Source organism: Limulus polyphemus, unplaced genomic scaffold (genome assembly GCF_000517525.1).
Source record: "Limulus polyphemus unplaced genomic scaffold, Limulus_polyphemus-2.1.2 Scaffold1036, whole genome shotgun sequence".
NCBI lineage: Eukaryota > Metazoa > Arthropoda > Merostomata > Xiphosura > Limulidae > Limulus > Limulus polyphemus.
In genome coordinates, this window is record NW_013666646.1 from 235,746 (window position 1) to 243,771 (window position 8,026).

General features: G+C 40.8%; 1 protein-coding gene across 1 annotated transcript in view; it reads right to left on the reverse strand.

The window, feature by feature from the left end:
- LOC106461811 (X-linked retinitis pigmentosa GTPase regulator-like) overlaps window positions 1-8,026 on the reverse strand; it is a 150,846-nt gene that overhangs the window by 83,521 nt on the left and 59,299 nt on the right. The gene's annotated exons all lie outside the window — the stretch shown is intronic.

Sequence of the window (8,026 nt, forward strand, 5' to 3'; positions counted from 1 at the left end):
CATAAAATGCAACATACTAAACTCTGAATTATGGGACTTGTCATGTCTCACATAACCTGAAGAAACAGAGATTACTTGGCCTCGGATTACGAACCAAAATTTTAACTCCCCAACCTGAGAGGCAAGGCAACACCTCCTACTCTCGAAATCATAAGGAGGATCTGGAACAAACTAAGTCCAACCAGTGGCACAGGAATTGACCTCTGCATGCTGAAATATGAGAAGTCAAAGACCCTTTTCCATGATCATCGGAATGAAAACAATGAACAAAAAGAAAGGCCATGCTCAACTCAACTAGATAACGAAAAGTCATCTCTGAACCAGAATGATGAGGAGGCTTTCATATAGGTTGATCCTGCTCCTATCATAAATCTGGAAAACCTTCCAGAGTTATTGGTAGGAGGGCACCCAGTCTCGCCTTCTTCTCTTTGACTGGCATAATTCAGTGGCAAGGACTCCAAATTATCCACTAGGAGAAATTGGGTGACACTCTCATTGGGGAGTCCCGAGGAATGATGCTCCGGAGAAAGTGCAATAGATGAATCATGTTTCCTATTTTGAAAAGCAACCCAGCCCCAATTTATTCAATCTAGGGGTCAGCAGGGATGAGAAAAATCCCCTTAAGCTTTACTCATGAGTGATGGTCCGCTAGAGTGTTATAATTATTTACAACCCAGAAAGTGCACAAGCAGTTCTTATGGAACACCCCATCTCAACAGAGCTCATTGCTACCAGGAAATATTTTATCAGTTGACTAGTAGCTAGTGCAAAATTGGAAATAAGCATACCTGACAAGGCAACACCTACCACAGAATGGGATCCATATGAAAATGATGAGAGCGTCACTGAAAAAGAATAAATATAGACACAAAAGAAACAAAGTCACTCACCTCTTTTACAAACTAGTCAGGGTATGAAGAACAGCCATGGGGGGGGGGGGTTAGGCCAATAACCTTTCTAGAAGGCAACTGCCAAACCATATAAATATATTAGGTGTGGTCCACATATCAACCTGTACAATCACCTCCAGCAAGATATGGTGAATTTGATGAGATGAGGCCCAAAGAAGCCTCTGTTCCTCCAATGAAAGCTCTGAGGAAGCAATATACACCAACTGATGAAACTGGAGGGAAAGAAACAACTCCATAGTAAACTAAGGAGGCTGGAAGAAATGACTGAGATAAGAAAGGTTGATGATAGGTTGCCAATCATCCATCTCCTTCGATACTACAAACAAACAGGTATAAAAACACTCGAGAGAAGAGTTGATGCACTCTATGGCCTCTTTGTACAGAAGTTCCTGGATGGCTTGTGCTCAATGACTGGATGTAAGACGACCCCTGGGGAGGGGAAAGACAACTGGTATGATAGACATGAAATGAAGGACCAATCCAGTCTTAAGAGCTTGAATGACCCACTGATTGGTGGCAAAGATCTCCCATACAGACACAAACTGTCTGAGTCGAGCCCTCACAGGATCAATCCTCATAAGGCAGTCACCGATTCTGTTGTCGACACTCCACATGAGCAGAGGATACCCACTGACAAGGGTGGAATCTCCTGTGTGTTCATATAGAACATGGAGCAGGAGTTTTAGAAAACTGTCCAGTAAAAGACTAGGAAAGGCAAGAGGCCAGTGTAGAAAGAAAAGAGTGGAGATGGGGCACATCCACCCGAGATTCCATGGAATCTAGAATACCTTCAAAAATCGAACGTCTAAGAAAAAGTAGCTTCTCTGAGATCTCTAAGGGCTGAAGATGGAAGTCAAATGCCCTCTTGGTTCGTTTGTTGCTGAGATCTTTTGGAAGGAGCAGATGCTGATAACTGTACCAAAGTAGACGTCCATAAATGACTATGATCCTCTGAAAATTGAGCAAGAGACCCGTGATAGGCCTCAGACAACAATTGCAAAGAAGATAAAAAATGCAAAACTGTTGTAAGGGTCAGACGAATCTGGGAAACTATGTAAGGTTAATACAAATAGTGGCACCAGGTTTAGAACCCCAAATAGGGAGAAGAGACTCTTATCTCTGAGAATCTAAATATGGTTCCTCCAAGAGATTTAAAGCTAAGGCATGCTGATCCAGTAAATGGGGAGGACAAAGCATGGCAGCACTCTCTCTCTCAATTGATCAGAAAATCTCTGAACATGCACAGCAATGTCTGACAAAGGTGGAAAGACTAGGTAATCAACCAAATGACTTTCCCCTAACAAAGGAGGAGAAGAGTTGTAACCTACAGGAGAAATGCTCAAGACATTACAAACTTGATGTACTTGGTTCATAAACGGAGCAGAAGGCGGAATGTCCATCGGAGGCTCATGATTAGCTGTGTAAGGAAAGGAAGGAGTCAGAAAAATAGTCAAAATTCTCACCAGTCTGTCCCTAGTTTCCTGCAAGCTCAGCCTTTGAGCCAACAGGAGAAGAAACATCAGATCTCATGTAAGACTCTACCTCTTTGCGTATGAGGGATTGGATGTTCTCCATGGAAAGGGAGCCTCTCTCCGATGCCTGGGCAACACTAGACTCCAGAAATGGCAGATTAGTACTAAGAGACTCCATGTCATAGAATTGAAAGTGAAAATTCATATCTGAAACATCTCAGAATTTTTTGTTTTGTTCTTGAAAATAAACAATAAACTCAAACCCACTAAGTTGGATCGAAAAAATCATCAAAACAGAAACCTGCAGCAGGCATGTAAAAGCATCATCGTAACATTCTGCCATCAAGTGAATAGGAAGTAATAATGGGTAGCTTATATACTGATCTTGTATAGGGGGCGCATTGACTTAGCTAGAGAGAATCACAAGATTTAAATTGCAATATAGTGTGGTATAAAGGCTGGATCTAGCTAGGTAAGATTCATACCAATGCTTAGATGGGCAGAGAAGAGAAACTTTCATCAGGAGGTATGTTTTGGAATATATACAGAATCTTACCATCCTCTTTTGACATTTAATGTACAAAATATAAAAGAGACAGCCATTGGCATAGTCAAATAAATTCTGTAAAGTAGTAAAGCTCAGTAAAAAGCATCTTTTCATACAATGAAATTACATACCAGTTTTAGATGTATTTGAAGCTTTGAACTTTGTACAAAGCTACTCGAGGGCTATCTGAGTTAGCCATCTTTAATTTTGAAGTCACAGACTATAGGGAAGGCAGCAAGACAATAACACCCACTGCCAAGTCTTGGGCTACTCTTTTAGCAACAAATCGTGGGATTGACCTTCACATTACAATGCTTCCACAGTTGAAAGGGTGAGCATGTTCAGTGATGGGAACTATTTTCAGAATACCCAAAGGCAGGCTGGTTTAGCATTACATTACAGCCAATAAAAAAGTGGTGAGAGCTCTTGTAATTATTAAATTGAAAAACTGTGATACTTGTACAATTAACTGGAGCATGTCAAGAAACATACAATATTATACTAAAATACAAGAGTTATATTGATATTATGGAGCTATATAAAAGGTACTATTACATATTAGTGAAGGCTATGAAGGTAAAAGTTCTGTAATATATAATAAATAAGCCCATATGAATGTAATTTTAATACTTGATAAAGACTGATGTGAATAAAAAAAATTGAGCAAATGTACAACGTTTCGACAAGGTTTTGTCATCATCGAATTTGAATGATCAAAACATTTATGGAATAACCAGTTTTCTATAAAATAGCTATGGCAAGGTCCACTGCAGTTATTACATAATGTCAATGGTAACCCTGAGATCATTTTTTATGCAAATCACTTGTCACTTGATTGGTCACATGATCTGACACAAATTTCATGGTATCTAAAAGTAAAGGAAACACAGTGTGTTCTCAGTTGGCAGTTTGAACAACAACAGAATGTGTAAAGAGATTCAGACTGATAGTGAAATATGCCAGGACCCCAAAAAACACATTTGGACATTTACACAACATGGAGAGCAATGAGTTAGCTGGAGGTTGGCCAAAATCAGTCATGGCTGTGTCTATAAAGAGTGGAAAGCAGGATATGGACTACTTTTCAGACTATAAATTCTGTTGGTTACAGACCTGAACATGGCAGACTATTGTTGACAACAAAAGATAACAGCTATTTCATGAAATGAGACTGACACAATTGGTTTATTCAAATTGGTCAAATTATATATGATATATTCATGAAAAATCAGCAAGTGTTAATAAATAGAATGAAAGGGGGGTGGGCAATGATATTACTGACCCAAGGCCTGGGTTAGTTCTCAATGCCCCTGACTGCAAGAGCAGCAGCTGTGTGAAGAGACTATGATCAGTGTCAGTCTCTGCTCTTATAATTCCATTCCATAATTTTGGTTGTGATGACCAGTCCTGACCATCCACATCTTGCTGTCCATCTTCATTGTGTTTAATTTAATGACTTAATCTTGATGTTTTCCAGTAGACATATGTATCTAATCTACACCATTATTGGCCTCGTTTACTCATAACTTGATCAATTTGTATTATTATTTGGCTGCCCTCTCTATCAAGTCCTGATAAGTGGATGAGATATGATTGTAATTGCTATGAACAGCATTTGCTTGGCTAGAATAATTTGTCTTGTAGTAATTCTGCTCAAACGGAGCCAAAAGAGCTGGATGTCACAGAGTATTGGTTTTTGCTGTTAAACACAAAACTACACAATAGGATATCTCTATTCTGCCCACCATGAGTATCAAATCTCAATTTTTAGTGGTGTAAACCTTCAGACTTACTACTAAGTCACTGGTTGGGGGAAGAGGGCAGGGTGTTAGATTGGCCAAGCATTTGCTATTCCCATGGCTGCATTCTGCACTTACTGTAATAATTTGGTGATTACAGACTTTGCCACTGATGCACACAAGTGGATTCCATACTCTATTCTGGTCTTGAATGTTGCTCTCATAAGATTAAAGAGGCCTAGGTGCTGCAGTTTTTGGGCAAGACTTTTCACTGATTTCTCTCTCAGATTATCAATATGTGCAGATATTGACATTTTGCAGTCAAAATAAGTCAGAAAAGTTAGTATTTTCCTTACCTGGAAATGTATTTCCAATAGGTACTCACATCTTCCCTGTGCATCTGCCTTAGAGATTTGCATGCCACTAGCTTTAGGCAACTCCTACCTAATCACATGCACTACTGCATAATGACATTATTATGCAGCAAAAGCCCTCCATTATTAGGAAGGTGACACAATCTTCCTCTATGCTTTTGCACTCATAAATTTTTATTCTTGATGAGGCAAGTATGCCTAAAGTGCACCAGAAGAGAGGAAGAGGGTGGGAAGTGTGTGAGAGGTAAGTATGTATCGGAAATACATTTTCAGGTAACGAAATTGTTAACTTTCAAGATGATACACACCTCTTCACACAGAAAGCTAGAAACCAATGTTGATATGGTGGAGGGACCAGTGCAAAATTTACCTAAATGAGCTCCCCTCATAATGTGCTCAAAGGAAATACATGGAGTGTAGCATCTGATGGCAGGGTCCAAATAAAGGCACACCTTTTGAAGACTGCATTTCATCTCTTCCACGGTACATTCTCTGCTCAGAACAGGAGGAAGAAAGAGGCAAACAAGACCCATGTGTCACAGGAGACTCAATATGTGTAGCATTTTGGGGCGTGTTCAGAGAAGGGCATGTGTATATAGTGTATGCTCACCTCGACTCTACTGAACAGATATAATTGCAGGAGGAGGGCATGGTAGAGTGGGGCATGCTCACCTTGATGCTACTGGACAGTTGCAGCTTGCTGGAGGAGGGCAGATATCTTAAAATGTGCTTGCCTCAACTCTACTGGATAGTCATAAGCTCCAGGAGGAGGGAATAGTCTTGTAATATGCTACCCTCAATTCTACTGAACAGATGCAGACTGCAGTATGAGGACATAGTATCTTATGACGTGCTTCTCGTTTGTAGGTATTATTATATAAGGGGTGATCTGCACTACACTGACAGTGTCACCACTGCCCCATTTCCCAGTAATTAGCACCCATTATTCTAGCCCCAGCAGTTAGGATCCACTCCAGTGGCTAGGAACTAGTATGTAGTAAAAGTCTCCTGCACTCCACAGAAAAAAAAAGGAGAGGAATTCACAATGGGGGACTCATAGAACATGGTCAGATCCACATCGGTCCTGTTTCAGCTGGAAATATCTTTTTCTGAAGACAGTGCAATGGGTGACTGGGTAACCCTATTTTGAAAAGCCAGCACCTGCGAGCAAGGGAAGCAGGCAGAGTTCCTCCTGGTGCTGGATTTTTCTATGATAGTCCATGGAATAGGTAAGGTCTGATATGTGACTACTGTCTTATCCAAGTGGTCTTGTTGAACATCCCATCTCAACAGTGGGCATATATGGGTGGTTAGATAGAGTGGATGGTATGAGCACTTTCCATTATCCTAGCTCAATGTAAAATTTTGGAAAATAAGTGTAACCTGGGAGGCACTACCAGCCACCTGATGGGATCCTGTAAGCAAGTGCTATAATCAGAAAGGGAATGTACTCACCTGTCTAAATACAGTGAGTAGACTGTAGGATGGCAAATGGAAGCAGGTCATAACCTTTAGGAGACTAGATGGCCAGATGGTGATGAGAGTGGGTGACAAAGTTATGTAAAGTAGTCTATATGCCAGCTTGAAGGATCTTGTCCAGCTGCCATAGTAAATGAGCAGTGAGGGAATGAGATAGGTGATAAATCTGATAGGACAAAATGTGGACCATCTTCAGGCAACAACATCCTATGAGAAGTAAAACAAAGAAATTGACAGACCTTAGCTATAAGGGTAGAAGGATATTTCTTCCTGGAGGAAGAGGAAACAAATGGAATGTGGAGTTGAACAGAGAAACCTCAAAAGTGAGAAGTATGAGCTAAGTAATAAGGAGCAGCATGAACAAGGCAATAAAGTCTATCTGGGTCTCAATGTCATAGAAGAGTGAAATAGAAGGAAAGGAGAGAGGAGAAAGAAAGTGGTCTCCTCCCCAAGTGGCCGAAGGGAGGAAGAACTAGTTCAGAGAAAGAAGAATATGAGGATGATGAAATAGGATGCAGGATGCATCAATGGCATAAAACACTGAATGATAGCGACCACAGGTGAGAAGTAAAAATAATATGTCTGAAGAGAAAAGTGGTAGAAGTTGGAGGTTGCCAATGGCTTGAAAGGGCATGGGTAAGAGCAAGCAGGATGACATTGAGGTCCTATACAGACATCGGAACAGGGTGAGCGTGTCTATGAATAAGGTATAGAGAACTGGGGAGGAAAAACTCGCAGTATGTTCTCCCATCAGACATCTCAGTTTCTTTTACCTGGTTGTTTGACAGGTTTCAGCTGTCTCTACCATTGTTGGTTATGGGGTGGCCTTGTCTTCAATCTTTTGCCTTTCTCAAAATCAGGAGGAAAGTGGTGACAGATGGACCAATGTTGAAAGCAACACCCCTTGTGAGGATAGATGGACCAAGTATAAGGACTACTGGAATGGGAAAGAAAAATATTACCAGATTGGAAAGTCCATTTTAACAGGTGAAGGACCATACAAATCCAAATGTATGGGTGGAAGAACGAGATCCTTGATGGAAATGAATTGGGAGGTCTTGAAGAAATAGAATGTATAATTGGCAGGGGAAGAGGGGTTGGGTTGTCAAGTGGAATAATAGGGGGAAGCAAGGTTAAGCCAGCCAAAGGGGTACCACCAAGAGGACATGACATGGAATGCCTCGAGTCTCGTGTCAAGACCAGACCCAGTGACAGCCAGGGCCGAGGGATGAAGAAAATATGATCAGAAGATGATCAAAATCCAGTATGTATGGCAGTGAGGGATTTGGAAGCTTTAATAATAGAGCTGAGGCCAATTTTTCTTTCAATGTCTTGAAAGAATGCTGGCAAGGAACTGTCCATTCGAACTTCTGGCCTTTTTTTTGTCAAATCATGTAGTGGAGCAGCTATAGCTGCAAAGTTCTTCACAAACTTCCAGTAATACGTACAGAGTCCCAAGAAACTTCTTAACTCTCCCACATTGTCTGGTGTTGGCCAATCACAC